This window comes from Malania oleifera, chromosome 12 (assembly GCF_029873635.1).
Source record: "Malania oleifera isolate guangnan ecotype guangnan chromosome 12, ASM2987363v1, whole genome shotgun sequence".
NCBI classification, from domain to species: Eukaryota; Viridiplantae; Streptophyta; class Magnoliopsida; order Santalales; family Ximeniaceae; genus Malania; species Malania oleifera.
This window is the reverse complement of record NC_080428.1, coordinates 81,183,633-81,200,451: the sequence shown is the minus strand read 5'-3', so window position 1 is coordinate 81,200,451 and position 16,819 is coordinate 81,183,633. Positions and strand designations below refer to the sequence as shown.

Sequence of the window (16,819 nt, the reverse complement as noted above, 5' to 3'; positions counted from 1 at the left end):
TTACATTTAAATGTAATAATACCAACAATAATGATAAACCCTCCATACATTTATGGGCGCATTATTGAGCTTATGGAGGTTACTGATAATTTTAGGGCATTTATGCAGGGGTTTTAATTGTAATTTTAGTGGTTTCTATTTAAGGGTGTTAATGGTGGTTTCATAAAAAAAAAAAGAAAAAAAAAAGAGGTTTTTAGGAACCTATTCAATCGCACATTTGGCATAATCCAACGCAATTTCTTAATGAATTTCATCTATTACAGCTTTAATTACGTCTTCAGTTTCAATTTTTTAACATCAGATTTGATTAGATACGAGTATTTCATTAGATTTGGTTTTAAACTATTATAGTATTATGTAAAGCCATTGGAATGAAATAGCGTAGTGAGCGACGAATTTAATTCTACTTCATTGCATTTCATTCTTACGTGTCAAATGGATTGCCACATTGTTTCACTTTCTCAATTTATCAAGCATGGAAACTGGGTTCGCTCTTAGCTGTGCATTCAATTTTCAGCCAAATTTACTCCTTGCAGGAAAATTGTTTGCTTTTGGGGGATGAATGAAATTTCTCGAAACGGGTTGGCATCCGCATGCCCTAGAAATTTGCGAATCGCCCTCGTTTGTCAAACACAGTTCTACTGGCAGAATCCTTCTGTGGACCGTAACCACGGATTACAAAGATCAATTGACGCTCTGGTTAGGTAGATTGGGACCAAGGCTGCAAATGCAATGGCCCGTTGTGTCGTGGAAGGAGGCTGCCCCAGCGATTCCATAGCTATTGTCATATCCCTCCTGTCATTCATATTGTAAGTATATCGTTTTTTCATGTCCTATTTTCTATCATTACATTTCATAGATCGAAGTGGGTTTCGCTGGTTAGCTCTTCTTGCGTTGCCAATTCTGTAGTTTTGCTGTTTTAATGCGCTAATCTTTGTCACTGAATTAGATCGGTGATGGGTTTTCTTGCTCTGGTGTAGTGCTTCATTGGGGCTTGGGTTGTTTTAGGCGCGAGTTTGCGTTTATGGCACGGTGATAGGCTATTTTTTCCGTGGCCAAAGCTAGAATTGCCTTTCCTTCAAAATGTTTAGAAGACCCGAGCTCAGGAATCTTTACTTGGTATCTGAATGGGATGATGCGGGGAGGTCAAACTTTTAGTTTGTTCCTCAAGGGCCTGGCTTCTCGAGTCTTATGCACTTTTTAACAAAATTCAGGGAAGTCTATCCAAGCTGGAGTTGGCTGTGGTACCCTAAGAAGAATTGTTTTTTGTAGAATTTGAAATAGGGTATGGACTGGAGTATTTTAAAAATGGATACCTGCAAGGGAACCCGATCTTGTATTTACCTAAATTATGCCTGCTCGGCGCCAGGAGGTTAAAAATGGCAATTAGGTCATGATCAGAACAGAGGGAGAATGATACTATGCTGGAGAATCACCCTTCTCTCCCCCTTGCGCCAAACACATGCATGTGAGGGGCGCTTTGTTCAACTTATTCCTGGTTTGATGGCAGTACACTCGACCATAACCTGAAGTTCCCCAATTGCTCCAAATATAGTATTAAATTAGTTGGGAAGCAAGATTCTAGGGTATTATTATTATTGTTAGGAAACTAGGATTTTAGTTTATTTAGATTTCTTAATTAGTTTCTGTATCTTCCTAGCATTGTAGGCATATAAGAGGGCACCTATGTTATTAGTTTTATGGAGATTTGATGCAGGACCCGATTGGCACAAGAGAGGGATGCTGGAAAATAGAGGAAACGATAGGATAATAAACATAAAAATGAAGACAGAACTCAATTGGGCTGAATGCTCAGCATCCCAATCTCTCCCTCATGGTTATTCGTCAATCCTTTATATAGGCTTTCTTCCAATACTAAATAAGTAAACAATATCTAGGAATTAATATCACATCCTAATTGATGAAACGTAGTATCATTGTATCAGATGCCTCAAAATTAAAACAGCACATAATTGTAAAATCTTAAAGTCATAGAAAGCCTAGATAAAGACCCTAGGTAATTGACTACATTATTAGCACAAAATCCTACTATAAAATGCTACAAAAATAGGAAAAATCCTAAAAATGATAACCTATGAGATTGCCCCAAATTCATAAAAAAATTCCAAACATTTTCATCACAGGCCTTGAAGCTCATATTTCATCATCAATCAACCCTAATCATCCGAACCCCAACCAAGTTTGAACCCAAAAAAGAAGTCTGAGGTTGTAACCATCTCAGATCAGCTTTAAGGTCCTTATGCCATCAACCAAATTCTTCAACATCTACCGAATCATCTTCAAGGTTATACTGCCCTCGTTGGAATTTCAACAATGATTTCATGGGCCAATGTTGTTGTTGCAGGACTTTTCAGAATCTCTGCTCTGATTATTGTCATGTCATTGCTGCTCAATGAAGCAGCTACACTCCCAGTTCATCAAAAGCCTATTTCAATCAGATTTTTGAAGCTTTTATCAAAGAAGCCACACCATTGCTGACAAACATTCCTTTTAGGCCGCCAGCAACTCAGATATGCAAACAAAACCTAGCTGCGCCTCTGTCCCTCCTCTCTCCATTTGTAGAAGCCTATAGAAACCCTCTTCACAAAGAGGTTTTTATTATGCCCATATCAACTGAGTTAGACCAAACTAGTTCAGTCAAATTGACAATTTGGTTCATTCAAATCTGATCAGCTTGAACCAGACTAGCCTGTACAGGCCAAAGAGCAAAGGTATAAATATCGAATAATAAAATAATAACTAAAAATTTTGATGTTTGAATTGGCCTTGGAAAAGCTGGATTCTAGGATGAGTAAGCTTGATATTATGCTTTGCAACCTTGTATCATTCTTTGGTCCTAATCATTGTGAGTTCGAAGTCAAGCCTTCCTTCCAGCCCGTTAAAGAAGAGGAGTCCAGATCCAAAAGTTCTTGTAAATTTGACTGTGGTCTCTTTGTTGAAAGAATTTGCTCAAAGATCCATAGCTGGTCTCTCCCCTGCCTTTTATATGCTAGCTGGTTCCTATTCAATCTGTACTCCAAGTATACAAGGATATTGTGTTAAGATTTTTAACTTATTTCTTCTGCAGGCATTGATTAAAAGGCCTCAAGCAATTCTTTGAAGATTTTCTTTGGAAGGGTAATGACTGGAATACAAGAGGATGCAAGTCCTTGCAGTGTGGTTTGGGTCCAAAGCTCATTGCAGATTAGAGCCAGGTTTTAGCCTTGAGCATGCTGTGGAATATCCATGTTTCTGAGTTCGTTCTTTGGGTTAACTGAGTCCATGCTTATAACCTGAGGGGCAGGAGCATATGGGTCATTAAACCTCCAAACAAATGTACTGGAATTGGAGAAGGATTTTGAAATCTAGACCAATTTCTTGTACCTGCTTTAAAAATCATTTTGGCAATCGCAAAGAGTCCATTTTGTTTTATAATAATTGGCATCCTCGTAGCCTTTATATGATCACTGTGGATCTCATTTTTTGAAATTGGTCTTGCTGATTCTGCAAAGGTATTGATATCATTTCCGGAAATTCATGGACTTGGCTAAGGAGGCTTTCTTGCAATGTTGCTGTTGTTAAGGTAAGTGTCACGGACCCCCAAAATGGGACTCAAGTAAGGGCCGTGTGGCACTCGTTGAGAGCTCTCCCTCGACAAGTCAGCCAACTCTAACACGTTCAAGCCTGCAAGCACGAGCACTAGGTGAGTCTCAATACTCAAGGAAAACAAGAAACAATAGGATTTCACATGAGCAATATATTCTTATACACCGAATAAGACTATAACAATCAGAGATCATAATCCAAGGCAACAGAACACCACAATGAAAAGAACTACTTGTATTATTCATCTACAAGAGAATCACCATACAAGCGATAACACAGATATTCATATATTCATTCCAAATCCCTGAAGAATACAATTATAGTAGTATCTTACTCCCCCATTTTCCCCATTACATTGTCACACCCTAACATCCTCCCCCACTCAATTTATCGACGTCCTCGTCGATGTGTTGTAGACGGCCTTCTCACTCTTCTGATGTCGATGTAGATGTCGTTGACTACGAATTTCTGAAATCTTCAATCTTCTGTATGGCATGCTGAAGGTTGTCTGCTGTTTCCCAATTATTCTCTTCTTCCCCCAGTCCTAACCACTGAACCAGAAATTGTTGTTGTTGACCTTCTAGATTGACGACTCTGTCTGCAATGATCTCCTGGACTTCTTTGGTGACAGGATGCCTTCTGGAAATTGTTGATCTCCTTAATTTTTGTCGGTGCGGATCTGCTTCATCTGTGTGGAATGACTTTAAATTGCTTACATGAAACACGGGATGAACTGGACGTCTGTGGCTTTTCATCCACTCGGGTTGCTCAAGCCGATAAGATGCATGTCCCACCTTTTCGATTACTCTGATTGGACCTTCGTAACGACGTAACAGCCTTTTATCCTTGCCACGAAGAAAGTGAAATGTCTCCGGTGGCACTTTACAAGAACCAGATCTCCAGCTTCAAATTGTTGTGGTCGTCTCCCTTTGTCAGCCCATTTCTTTATGCGCTTGGATGCTTTTTCTAACTGAGCTCGGGTGACTTCGATGTTTTGCAACCAATTTTTCTTGAATTGGTAGGCTTTTGGGCAATTTCCTTTGTATGGACCATCCAGAGTGTGTGGAAGAGTCGGTTGTTGACCTGTCACAATCTCAAAAGGGCTTTTATTAGTTGCAGAAGATTTCATAGAGTTAAAACAGAATTGTGCCGTGTCTAGTAAAGTAACCCAATTCTTCTGATTGGAGTGAACAAAATGTCGCAAGTATTCTTCCAGCATCCCATTAAAACGTTCAGTTTGACCATCTGTCTGTGGGTGATAGCTCGTGGAAAGATTAAGGTTTGAACCCATCAAGCGAAAGAGTTCACCCCAAAATCCCCCCGTGAATCTAACATCCCTATCACTAATTAAGCTTTCTGGAACACCCCAATATTTCACCACATGCTTGAAGAATAACTGAGCTGTCTTCTCTGCTGAACACGGCTTCGAGACTGGTACGAAAGTTGCATACTTTGAGAACCGGTCAATCACCACCAAAATTGTGTCAAACTCCTCTACTTTTGGCAACGAGGAAATAAAATCCAAAGAGACACTCTCCCATGGCCTAGCAGGAACTAGCAATGGCTCCAATAAACCTGAGGTCTTCTTTCTTTCTACCTTGTCTTGTTGACAGATCAAACACGTTTTAGTATAACTCATCACATCATCTTGCATATTTGGCCAACAGTACCCCTGTGTAATCAAAGCATGAGTTCTTCGCCATCCTGGATGACCAGCCCACAACGTATCATGACACTCTTTCAGTAAGGTTTTCCTCAAGTTTCCAGCTTTAGGCACATAGACTCTCCTGCCTTTAGTCATTATCAGTCCATCTTCTACCCAGAATTGTCGTGTCTTCCCTTCGTCTATTAGTTTGCTTAGTGACTGCGCCTGCTGGTCTGTACTTAAATGTTCCTTGATAAGATTCTTCAAAGGTAGCGCTACCCTACTAGTTGATAGATGACTGATGATTTTCAATGCTGCCAATTCAGTTTTTCTACTTAAAGCGTCGACCACTTCATTCGTCTTCCCCACTTTATATTCAAAAGCAAAATCAAATTCAGCTAGCTTCTCCTGCCAACGGGCTTGTTTTGACGTTAGTCCAGGTTGTGACAAAAAATGAGTAACTGCTACATTATCGGTTTTTACCACAAATTTGGACCCCAAAAGATAGTGCCTCCACACCCGAAGACAATGTACCACTGCGAGAAGCTCCTTTTCTTGTGCTGTATAGTTTCGTTCGGCACCCGACAATTTTCTACTTTCAAAAGCAACTGGATGCCCTTCCTGCAAGAGAACTCCCCCTAATGCAAAGTCTGAGGCATCTACTTGCACTTCAAACGGTTTTGTCACATCAGGAAAGATTAGCACAGGATCTCCTACAATCTTTTCCTTTAATTCAACAAATGCTGATTGGCACTCTTCTGACCACCCCCATGGTACCCCCTTCCTCAATAAATTCGTTAACAATACAACTCTTCTAGAGTACCCCTCTATAAACTTTCGGTAGTAGTTGGCTAGACCCAAGAAAGATCGCAGTTCTCTAACGGATGTAGGTGCTCGCCACTCCTTGATAGTTTTTACTTTAGCTGAATCCATCCGAATCTGGCCCTCCTCAATGATATGTCCCAAGAATTTAATACGCTTTTGAGTGAAAACACACTTCTCCCCTTTTACATATAACTGATTTTCTTTGAGTTTTTGAAAAACCTTTCGAAGATGATCTTTATGTTCTTCTAAGGATGCGCTGAAAACCAGTATGTCATCAAGGTAAACAACCACCAACTGATCAAGGTAGTCTTGAAAAACCTGATTCATTAGAGAACAAAAGGTAGCGGGTGCATTTGTTAGCCCAAAAGGCATGACAAGGAATTCAAATGCTCCATACCGTGTGACACAAGTGGTCTTCGGTTCATCTCCTTCAACAATGCGCACTTGATGATATCCCGACCTCAAGTCCAGTTTCGTGAAATATCTAGCTGTACTTAACTGGTCAACAATATCAGCAATCAGTGGAATAGGATACTTGTTGCGCACGGTCACCTTATTAAGAGCCCGATAATCTATACACAAGCGCAAACTACCATCTTGTTTCTTCTGAAATAACACTGGGGCCCCAAAAGGTGCTTTTGAAGGCCGGATGAACCCTGCTGCAATAAGATCATTCAGTTGCCTTCTAAGTTCAGCTAACTCAGGCGGCGCCATTCGATAAGGGGCACGTGCTGGCGGCTTTACTCCTGGCAAAAGTTCAATTTCGTGGTCAATCTGTCGTCGAGGTGGTAAAACCCTGGGTAGCTGTTCCGGGATCACCTCCTTGAACTCTTCTAAAACTTCCTTAATCTCAAGTGGATATTTCCCTACTTCTGCATCTTCTGAGACTATTGGTAGAACCACGAAAGAAGATTCTCCCCTTTTTACTCCCTTTTTGAATTGGAGGGCTGAGAGCAACTTCCTCTCATCAAAATTGTTGTAGGCTGCGGGGACCGCACAAGGTGCACTTCCTATTATCACAAGACAATCCGCAGCTGGGATTGGCATTGAGCGTGTCACTTTAAGAAAATCCATCCCCAATACCACATCAAAGTCGTCAAGGGGTGCCACAGTGAAATCAACTGTTCCAGACCATGATCCCATTTGGCATGCCACTTTAGGTACCACCCCCACCGTGGTTAATGCTGGAGAATTCACTGCTTTTATCTTGCCCACATCTTTATCTACTTGCAATTCTAACCGTTGAGCTTCAGAATCAGCAATGAAATTATGGGTGGCCCCTGTATCAATCATGACCCTGATTTTCTTTCCATTCAAAAGTAGATCCACATACATTAGTCCCTTCTCCTGAGACTTGTTGTGAATTACTTGACGCTCTAATGCCCCCAAAAATCTCAAGGCTCCCACCATATTTGGTTGTTCTTCTGGAATTGCTGTCGAGGTTTCGGTTTCCCCTCGAAGGGCCTTCATAGCATTCAAAGCCTTACGATCGGGGCACTCCGCCACTTGATGTGGTCCACTGCAAAGAAAACAAGAGATCGGTCGACGCTCTCCACCCCCTGTTCGTCCGCCCCTCCACTCCCTATTCATGGGCGCTCTTTTATCTTTCCAAGAACTATTTGTCTCCTTATCCCTTCCCCCATTTGTGGGCTTATACACTTTGTTGGGACGGGAATCATTATTGGCGGATGTAGGGAAATTTCGCTTCCCAGAAGTATCTGAAAAATCATCCAACTGTTCAGCAGCAGCGAGGGCAGAAGAGAGATCACCAGCACCTTGCCGACGTATTTCATTTCTTGGCTATGTCTTCAAACCCCGAAGAAAATGAATCAGTTTATCCGATTCAGTCATGTCTAAAATGTCCAACATCAAGGCTTGGTATTCCCTTACATAACTCCTTAACGAGCCCGTCTGTTGCAATTCCATTACTTTGCACTTTGCTATGTACTCTACATTTTCTGGATAGAATTGGGCCTTCAACGCCTGTTTCAACCCCTCCCATGTGTTAATGACACATCTATTGTGCTGAATATCATTCCATTTAGTTCTCCACCACAATTTTGCATCCCCAACTAGGTATACCGTTGCCATATTGACCCGGTCCACTTCTAAATCCACTCGGGAGCACGTGAAGTAGTGTTCCATATCAAAGAAGAAATTGTCTAGCTCCTTTGCATCTCGTGTACCCCCAAAACTTTTAGGTTCCGGTACCTTCCATCGAGAAGTCTCATTTGGATGTGCAACTGGCCATCGGGCTAACTGTGCCACTGCATTCACTTTCGCAGTGATCTCTTGTAAATCCCTCTGGACTTGGACCACCGCACTTTGGACATTGCCCATCTCCTTCAAATCTCCCTTCAAAGCAGTAATGGACACTTTAACATCTTCTGTAAGGAAATCAAGATTATCCGTTAGCTCCCGTAAGGAGGCCTCAAGCTCTATTGGCTCTCCCCGTTGGGACGAAAGAGATGGCAATATGCCCTCAATATGTTGTAGCCTACTCTCAAAGGCTTCCAACTGCTCGATACTCTTCTGGAAGGCCTCAAGCTCTCTTGGCCGTTTCTCCAGGGATTTCACACTTGGAATGAATTTTTCAAGTTCCTCAAGTCTCTCTACGACTTTTGATACCTCATAGAGATTTTCTCTAGGGTTTTCTTCGGCGGCCTCAAGCTCTGTTGACCCACCTTTCTCTTTTATCAATGTTGCCACCAACCCTTGGAGGTCACCACACGTTGTCTCCAGGGTTGCAAGTTTTGTCTCAAGCGCCTCAATGCGCTTCACTCTTCCTGACTTATTTCTCCTAACCCCACGCATGGTGCTCGCACACACTGTGCTCTGATACCAACTGTCACGGACCCCCAAAATGGGACTCAAGTAAGGGCCGTGTGACACTCGTTGAGAGCTCTCCCTCGACAAGTCAGCCAACTCTCACACGTTCAAGCCTGCAAGCACAAGCACCAGGTGAGTCTCAATACTCAAGGAAAACAAGAAACAATAGGATTTCACATGAGCAATATATTCTTATACACCGAATAAGACTATAACAATCAGAGACATCATAATCCAAGGCAACAGAACACCACAGAACTACTTGTATTATTCATCTACAAGAGAATCACCATACAAGCGATAACACAGATATTCATATATTCATTCCAAATCCCTGAAGAATACAATTATAGTTGTATCTCACTCCCCCATTTTCCCCATTACATTTTCACACCCTAACATCAAGCTTATCCTTTCTTCCTTACTCTGCTGCAGGTGATAAGGTTAGCTGTACTTTTAATTTCAAATGACATCTTTTCTTTCCTCTCTGAATGAGATCACAGGAGAGGGAAAAAAACTGGAAGTTAGGAGGTTCACAGTTCTCTGGTTCAAGCAGCATATACATAGGCATTCTTTTATATGCTAGGCTGTTTGCTATAGACTAAGAACAGCGGATAAGCTCTTCTCATGGGGTAAAGTCAATTCTCCTTGCCTTATTTATCACAACTTGATTGAGAATAGGAGCATCTCTTCTTTGGTTGCAGTGTTGTTAAGGATATTAACAGGAATGTGTTATATTCTTTGGGGCTTAATGGGAGATTTTCTTGTTGGAATGAGGAGGTAAGCAGGCATCTGGTATGGGTTCAAGCCCTATGACTGTCATTTGCATATCAGCCTCGATAGCCTCCATATTTCACGTATGGAAGCAATGAATTCTATACTCTTTGAAATGAGCCTTTCCCTGTTGATAGTAGTGTTCATAAAATTTTATTTAATGTCAAAAGTAGATGTTCTAGTTTTTGGTGCACAAACATTAATTTTATGTAATACATTCTGCGTGCACTTTTTGTGTGTTGCTATCGTGAATCGACAAGTAGACTTGCCCATACACAGTCGCTCACCTAATCAAATGATTATTTACCTAGTAACTCAATGAAACTATTAGTAGATTAAGAGTTAGTATTCTGTTGCCAATTCGTAACAATCCTTTTCTAATTTAACGAATTCAACAAAGGTTCTTTCTTCATTTGAGCCATTGGATTATATACTTGTAGCAGTTCTGCCAGGGTTAGTGAGGTAAGCTGAGAAATATCATTTCCTTCACATCTTTTGTTTTATTTTAATTGTAGAAACCGATGGATATTACATTACTACATGCATATTAGGAACTCCTCCTGCAAGCCTAGCTTCACTGTTTTCTACCATGTTTTCTCTTTGTACATGCATTCCACTCAATATATGAGCCACATGTTACAACAATCTCCACATATATGCCTCTTAGGAGAAAATTGAAAGCATAACTCATTGCTCCACTTGGGACAAAATCCGTATAGGTTGGTGCCGCCTCCCTTCTAGCAACTGGAGACAAAAACTAAGTCTAAACAATGTTTGTCCGTGACAGCTTTGGCTACTGCCAAAAACCCTGACTCAGTTGTAAATAGTGCAACCTGAGATTGTATTCTGAACTTCCAACAAATAGCCCTTCCCACAAAAGTAAACACATACCTTGTTGTAGACCTCCTGTTATCTAAGACCTCTGCACAATTTGCATCCACAAATTTCATAAATGACAGATCACTCTATTGCCTACTGAAACACCCCATTGCACTAGCATAGGGGATCTTTGACATGTCCTGAGCATCATTGTCCTTCCTTGGATACTGAGCGGTAGATAAATTAAATTGATTCACCAACGGTGTACTAGTCTCAAACACCTTCTCCACAAAACCACATTGAGATAACCACAATCTTCATGCAGTTCTGTCCACAAAGCTACCCTGAGATAACCCTAATCCCCTTGTTTGCGAGTCTCCAACCCAAGAATCTTCTTGGCCGTACCCAAAACCTTTATGTCAAAATTTTTTCTCAAAAAAGTTTCCAACTAATTAACCTTTGTCAAAGTCTTCCCAGCAATTAACACGTCATTCACATAAAACAACAGAAAAATCATCCACTTGCATCCTATCTCCCTCTTCTCTTCTGGAAGTTCCACAACTCCCACATCTTTTTCTTATATAACTCCATCTTCTCCACCATAGCACTTATCCATCTATTTTTCCGTTTATTGTGCACCACATATTGAAAAATAGTAGGAACCTTGCTGGTAGTAATAAATGCATAAGACACCAGATCATCGAATTCATACATGAGTGGTGGCCTAATAGTGCATCTAGGCCCATTGTGATCTTGCTAGTATCTCGACCTATTACTTCTTGTTTTATGAACAATGTCATCTTTGCCTTGATTCTGTAACTCCACCTACATCACATGCCCATTTCTGTTACAATTTACTGTGAAACTGTTGGTCTCCTGAGCTAGAAGTGTCTACGCTATGAACAATGTCATCTCTGCCTTGAGTCCCTAAGTCCAGTTGCATCACATGCTCATTGCTGCTACAATTTTCTGGCGTATGTTTCTCTTCATCCATGTGAGTATGCTGCACCATGACTTTCTCAACAAAAAACCATGTCTCCACTGATCATTGCTTTGTTTGCCATTGGATCCCAGAGCTTGAAACCAACCTTTTTGATACCCCAAAAAAATGCACCGTCTAGACATTGCACCAATAAATCTTTGCTTAAGGTACAACTTGTTCATCAATGACTAGAACATGTATCGACGCTCCAGTTTCAACCAAACCGCTGCTGGTGAGTCCTCATCCATAACGTGATACAACACGTCATCGAATAGACATAGCCTGATAGTGGACACAACTTTCGGTTCTAGCTCCTTCCAACTTGCGTCGTCCATGCTTCACGGTTTCTTCCTGTATAGACCCTTTACCATTCCTTGCTACACCAGCAAGTCCTTCACCCTCCTCTGTCACAACCTGAAGTTTCCCGTTCCATTGAACTTACCAATCTCAAACCTCGCAGATGAAATCTTAGCCATTGAGAACCAATAGATCTAATACTAATTATTGTGCAAACACACCGACAATCACCCTTGTTTGATACCAATTGTTGTTCCTAAACAATCAACACTCAGAAACCAATTGTCAGTGCCAAGCGTGGGTAGTGGAAGACCTCACACGAACTCATTAAACAATCAATGGAATAAGTAAGAAAACACTTGACAATGAACTATACAAACCTAGAAATCACTCAACAATGAGAATCAATGAAAGCAACAATGAGAATCAATGAAAGCATGTCATACTCGCTGACTTCACCAAGAAGTCCCTTGCAAGCCCTGCATACACCATGCCTTGCTCACAAAACTCCTTAAACACCAGTATAATCAGCACCAATATTTGACCTGAGGAACTTTGTCCTGGTTTGGTACTCCACCTTAGCCACAAGTTACACCTGGTAAACATCTCCAACTTGTGCCGCATGAGATACCCCCAGACTTGTCGTAATAACCTCACGAAGTACCCATGTCCAACCCGTGATGCTACCTTCACCGGTCCCCAAACATCCATAACAATGTAGATAAGAATGCCCTCCATTTTGTGTGTGGCTCCTCCCACAACTATGTTTTCCTATAGTTCATAGAGATTCCCTGCTATCCTCTATCCCTTCATCATTATCATTAAGCCATCACACACCATCATTGTCCAGCCTTTAGACTTGTAATTATACTCGTTACAATCCAAAGCACCCAATGATATCACATTCTTTCGTAAATCAGGTACATGCCTTACCCCCACACAATGTCCTTAGCACACCATCATACATCTTGATCCTGATATCCCTCATTCCGACAAATTTGCAGACTATACCGTTTCCCATTAGAACGAAATCAAGACTTATCGATTTGTAAGAGGTGAATCAGACTTTGTTGGGTGTCATGTGAAAAGAACATCCCGAGTCTAGGATCTAAGAATCCGTGAGGCGTTCTGAACCCAATAAAACAAAAAGCATCTCACAACCACTACTCCCTGAGTCCCTTTCTTCCACTACATTCGCAGATTTTGAAGAACTCTCTTGAGCTTTTGCCTTCCCTTTCTCTCACTTCAGACATTCCAATTTTATGTGCCCTAGTTTCCCGCACTTAAAACGGCGACGTTCTTCCTCCTCCTGGATTGAGTTATATTACCACTCGATCCACTCTAGGACTTGCCACTACTATGATCTTGATTATCCTTTGCCACGAGCCCTTCACCATGTCAACCCTCATTACTAACTTCTTTCTTTGATGGAACCCTAGCAATGCGCTCGTGATGTCCTCAAACTCCAAGGTTTCTTTCTCCCAAGTCAGCGTCTTAAGTAGGGAATTCAGCAGCATCAACACTTTGTTCTCTTCCTTGAACTTCATATCAACTCTCCCCAGATAACTAATGATCTGATTAAATGTGTTAATGTGTTAAGTATGAATCCTCTGTCTTCTTAAGTTAATAAAACTTTTGATTAAGATACAACTTGTTCGTCAATGATTTGGATATGTACCGGCACTCCAGTTTCAACCAAACCGCTGCCAGCGAGTCCTCATCCATGACGTGATACAACAAGTCATCTGCCAGACATAGCCTGATAGTGGACACAACTTTCGATTTCAGCCCCTTCTAACTTGCATCGTCCATGCTTTTCAGATTCTTTTTGTATAGACCCTTCACCATCCATTGCTACACCAATAAGTCTTTCACCCTCCTCTACCACAACCCGAAGTTTCCCATTCCATCGAACTTACCAACCTCGAACCTCGTAGATGAAATCATACCCATTGAGATCCAATAGCTTTGATACCAATTGTTGTGCAAACACACCAACAATCACCTGGGTTTGATACCAATTATTGTTCCTAAACAATCAGTAATCAGAAACCAATTGTTGGTGTCGAGTGTGTGCATAAGAATACCTTACACGAACTCACTAAACAATCAATTGAACAAACAAGCAAGCACTCGATGATGAACCTTAAGAACCTAGCAATTACTCAACAATTAGAATCAATGAAATCAATAATAAAAAAACACAAAAATTTATGTGGTTTGACAATTTTCCTACATTCACAGGAGCAACGACTATTTTCATTATCACAATGAAGCTTACAAAGCCCTTGAAGCTTGCACCAAACTTAAATCAATCTAAGGTTATATAATAATGATTATATACTAATCTAATGCATACAAAAGACTTCTAATTATTTTAAAACATTTCTGTAGCGACCCCCTTAGAGGAAATGCCTCCAAAATATCCCAATCTGCTGATCTAGGATTAGAAAATCAGTGATGTTCGCGAGTGAAAACCGTCGACGGTTTGCCCTCAAGGCTGCACCCTGCACACCTCTCTCTTTGTCCCTCACTTTCACGGTGCTTTCCCCTGTACATGCGTTCTACTCAGAATATGAGCCACATCCCCAACAGGGGTGAAAGCTGCTCACCCATTAATGCACCCATGGTAATTCACTAGGGTAAACTCTCAAGGGGGAATCGAACTCATGACCTTGGTACAATATTTATTAGTACCATATTTTGTTTCTAGAAAATTTTAACAAAATAGAATACTTCTTTAGTATATAGAATTTCAATTCAAGTATTCTTCCTATTTATTGTTCACATTTATTTTATATTGTTCTACTAGTAAATTTGAGCTTTATTAAGAATATAAATATATTGAAGTAAGATAAAATATTTCATTTTAATAATAGATAAAGACATAGGATATTTTTTATAAATTTTTAAAAATAATTTTATAATTAACGAGTGAATTTATATTCTCGCTGAGTAGGAATCCCTGATTACGGGTGATGGGAACATACTTAACCTCTCAATTATTTTTAAAATAATGTGATAAAATAAGTTTTTTTAAAAAATTCAACAAAAAAATTGTGTCATTTCTAACAAAAATTCAACAAACTTTAAATTTGATTGTATCATTACTATATTTCTAAAACTACTTACCAGATAGCCTTTAGTTTCTAGATTTTTTGCAAATGATGCTTGACAGTAAGGCATAGAAAAAAAAATAATTATATTCAAATAAACTTTCTTCCTAATTTGCTCATTTACTCTCTTCTCACATCCCATTCAACATAATTTTTTTCTTTTTACAAAGATAGAAAATGCAACTTAAAATTTATGACTATAATCAAATTTATTTTTCATCCCACAATCAAAAACTCTCACAAACCTTAAACTTTCTCTTCAACAATCTTCTTCTTTGTAATGTTGTCTTTACAATTGATTCTTCTCTCTATATATACACACCCACAAAACCTTCACCGAACATTTCCTCTTCAACAAGCTCTCTCTCTCTCTCTCTCTCTCTCTATATGAACTTTCTGTTTCCTATCTCTATAAACCCTAATATTAATTTTCTTCTCTTCCACTCGTTTGATCGAAACCTCATTGAGCTCCATCCATGGCTTCTGGATCTTTCGATCGAACCAATTCTGGTGCGAAAGGGTTTGATTTTGGGATCGATGATATTCTTTGCTCGTATGAAGATTACAGTGCACATGAGAGCTCCAACATAAGCCACTTTGATTTGGAGATCGAAGCTAGTGCTGGCAAGGTATCGAAATTCTGTAGATACCAAGCGACCCTTAAGGTTTGTACGTCTAAGTATTTAGGACGTGTATAGGACAAAATTGCCACAACTTGTGTTGTATTTTGACAATTTAACATACACCTAGTTTGAATTTTGTACTTTTTCAGATCTAAGCATGTAACATTAGACTTTAGCCTTTAGTTTATTTATTTTTTAATGTTGAAACTCTAGGTTTTAATCTTTTGTAGGGAGAAGAGATGTGAAATAGGATAATGAGCGCTCTATCTCATTGGCCATGAAAACCCAAACACGAATCTAATAACCAAAAAAAAAAAAAAAAACACACACACACACGATAAAAATCCGAACAGGACTCCAATAAACAAAGAAAAACATACACATGCATATAAAAGTGCTCATACATGCACGTATAATTATGAGTTACTTAAGTGTCAATTTTAACTTATCAATTTTTTGTTTTTAAATATTTTTATTAAAAATGTAGAAAAATAAAAGTTTGTTTAAATATTATATTATTTTCATTTTACTTTATAAAATAAATTTTTTTCTACAAAGACAAGTAATTATAATTCTCATTTGCTTATAATTAATAAAATTTTTCTACAAAAAATGTAAGTTTGGACATTACATTAGAGATTGAGATAACTAGTATTTTTTTTTTTTTTAATTTTATTAATAACAGAGATTATAGTTAATTTCATTCTATAAAACTTATAAGTAATGATCGAAACGGAAAATGAAAGGAAAAATAATTGTTGTATCATTTCAATAAAAATAATAATGCAAAAGTTGATATATTTTAAATAATATGAAATAATCAATAAATGGCTATTCCTAATTAGTACTTAAAATAATAAATCTATATATATATATATATATGTATGTATGTATACTATTTGCCTTAAAAATTATCATTTAAAAATAATTTATGTGATAAAAATTTTTTAAGCTTCATTTTATTAATTATAGAGATTATAGTTAATCTTATCCTATAAAATTATTAAGTAATGGTTGAAATAGAAAATGAAAGGAAAAATAAGAGTTAGTATCGTTTCAACAAAAATTATAATGCTAAAGTTGGTATATTTTAATTAATATGAAATAATCAATCAATGGCTATTCCTAATTATAATTAAAGTAATAATTTCTACACACACACACACACACACATATATATATATACTCATCGAGATGAAATTAAATGGAAATAGAATGATATTATATAAAGATATAATAAATTATTTTTAAATTTTTTTAAAGGCAAATAGTGTGTGTGTATATATAATAACTATCGTGGAAT

General features: G+C 38.9%; 1 long non-coding RNA gene across 1 annotated transcript; it reads left to right on the top strand.

The window, feature by feature from the left end:
• Window positions 1-445: 445 nt before the first annotated feature.
• Window positions 446-3,417, top strand: LOC131144673 (uncharacterized). The gene is made up of 2 exons (XR_009133869.1): window positions 446-809; window positions 3,089-3,417. It is a non-coding gene; the product is annotated as an uncharacterized LOC131144673 (long non-coding RNA).
• The last annotated feature ends 13,402 nt before the right edge of the window (window positions 3,418-16,819 follow it).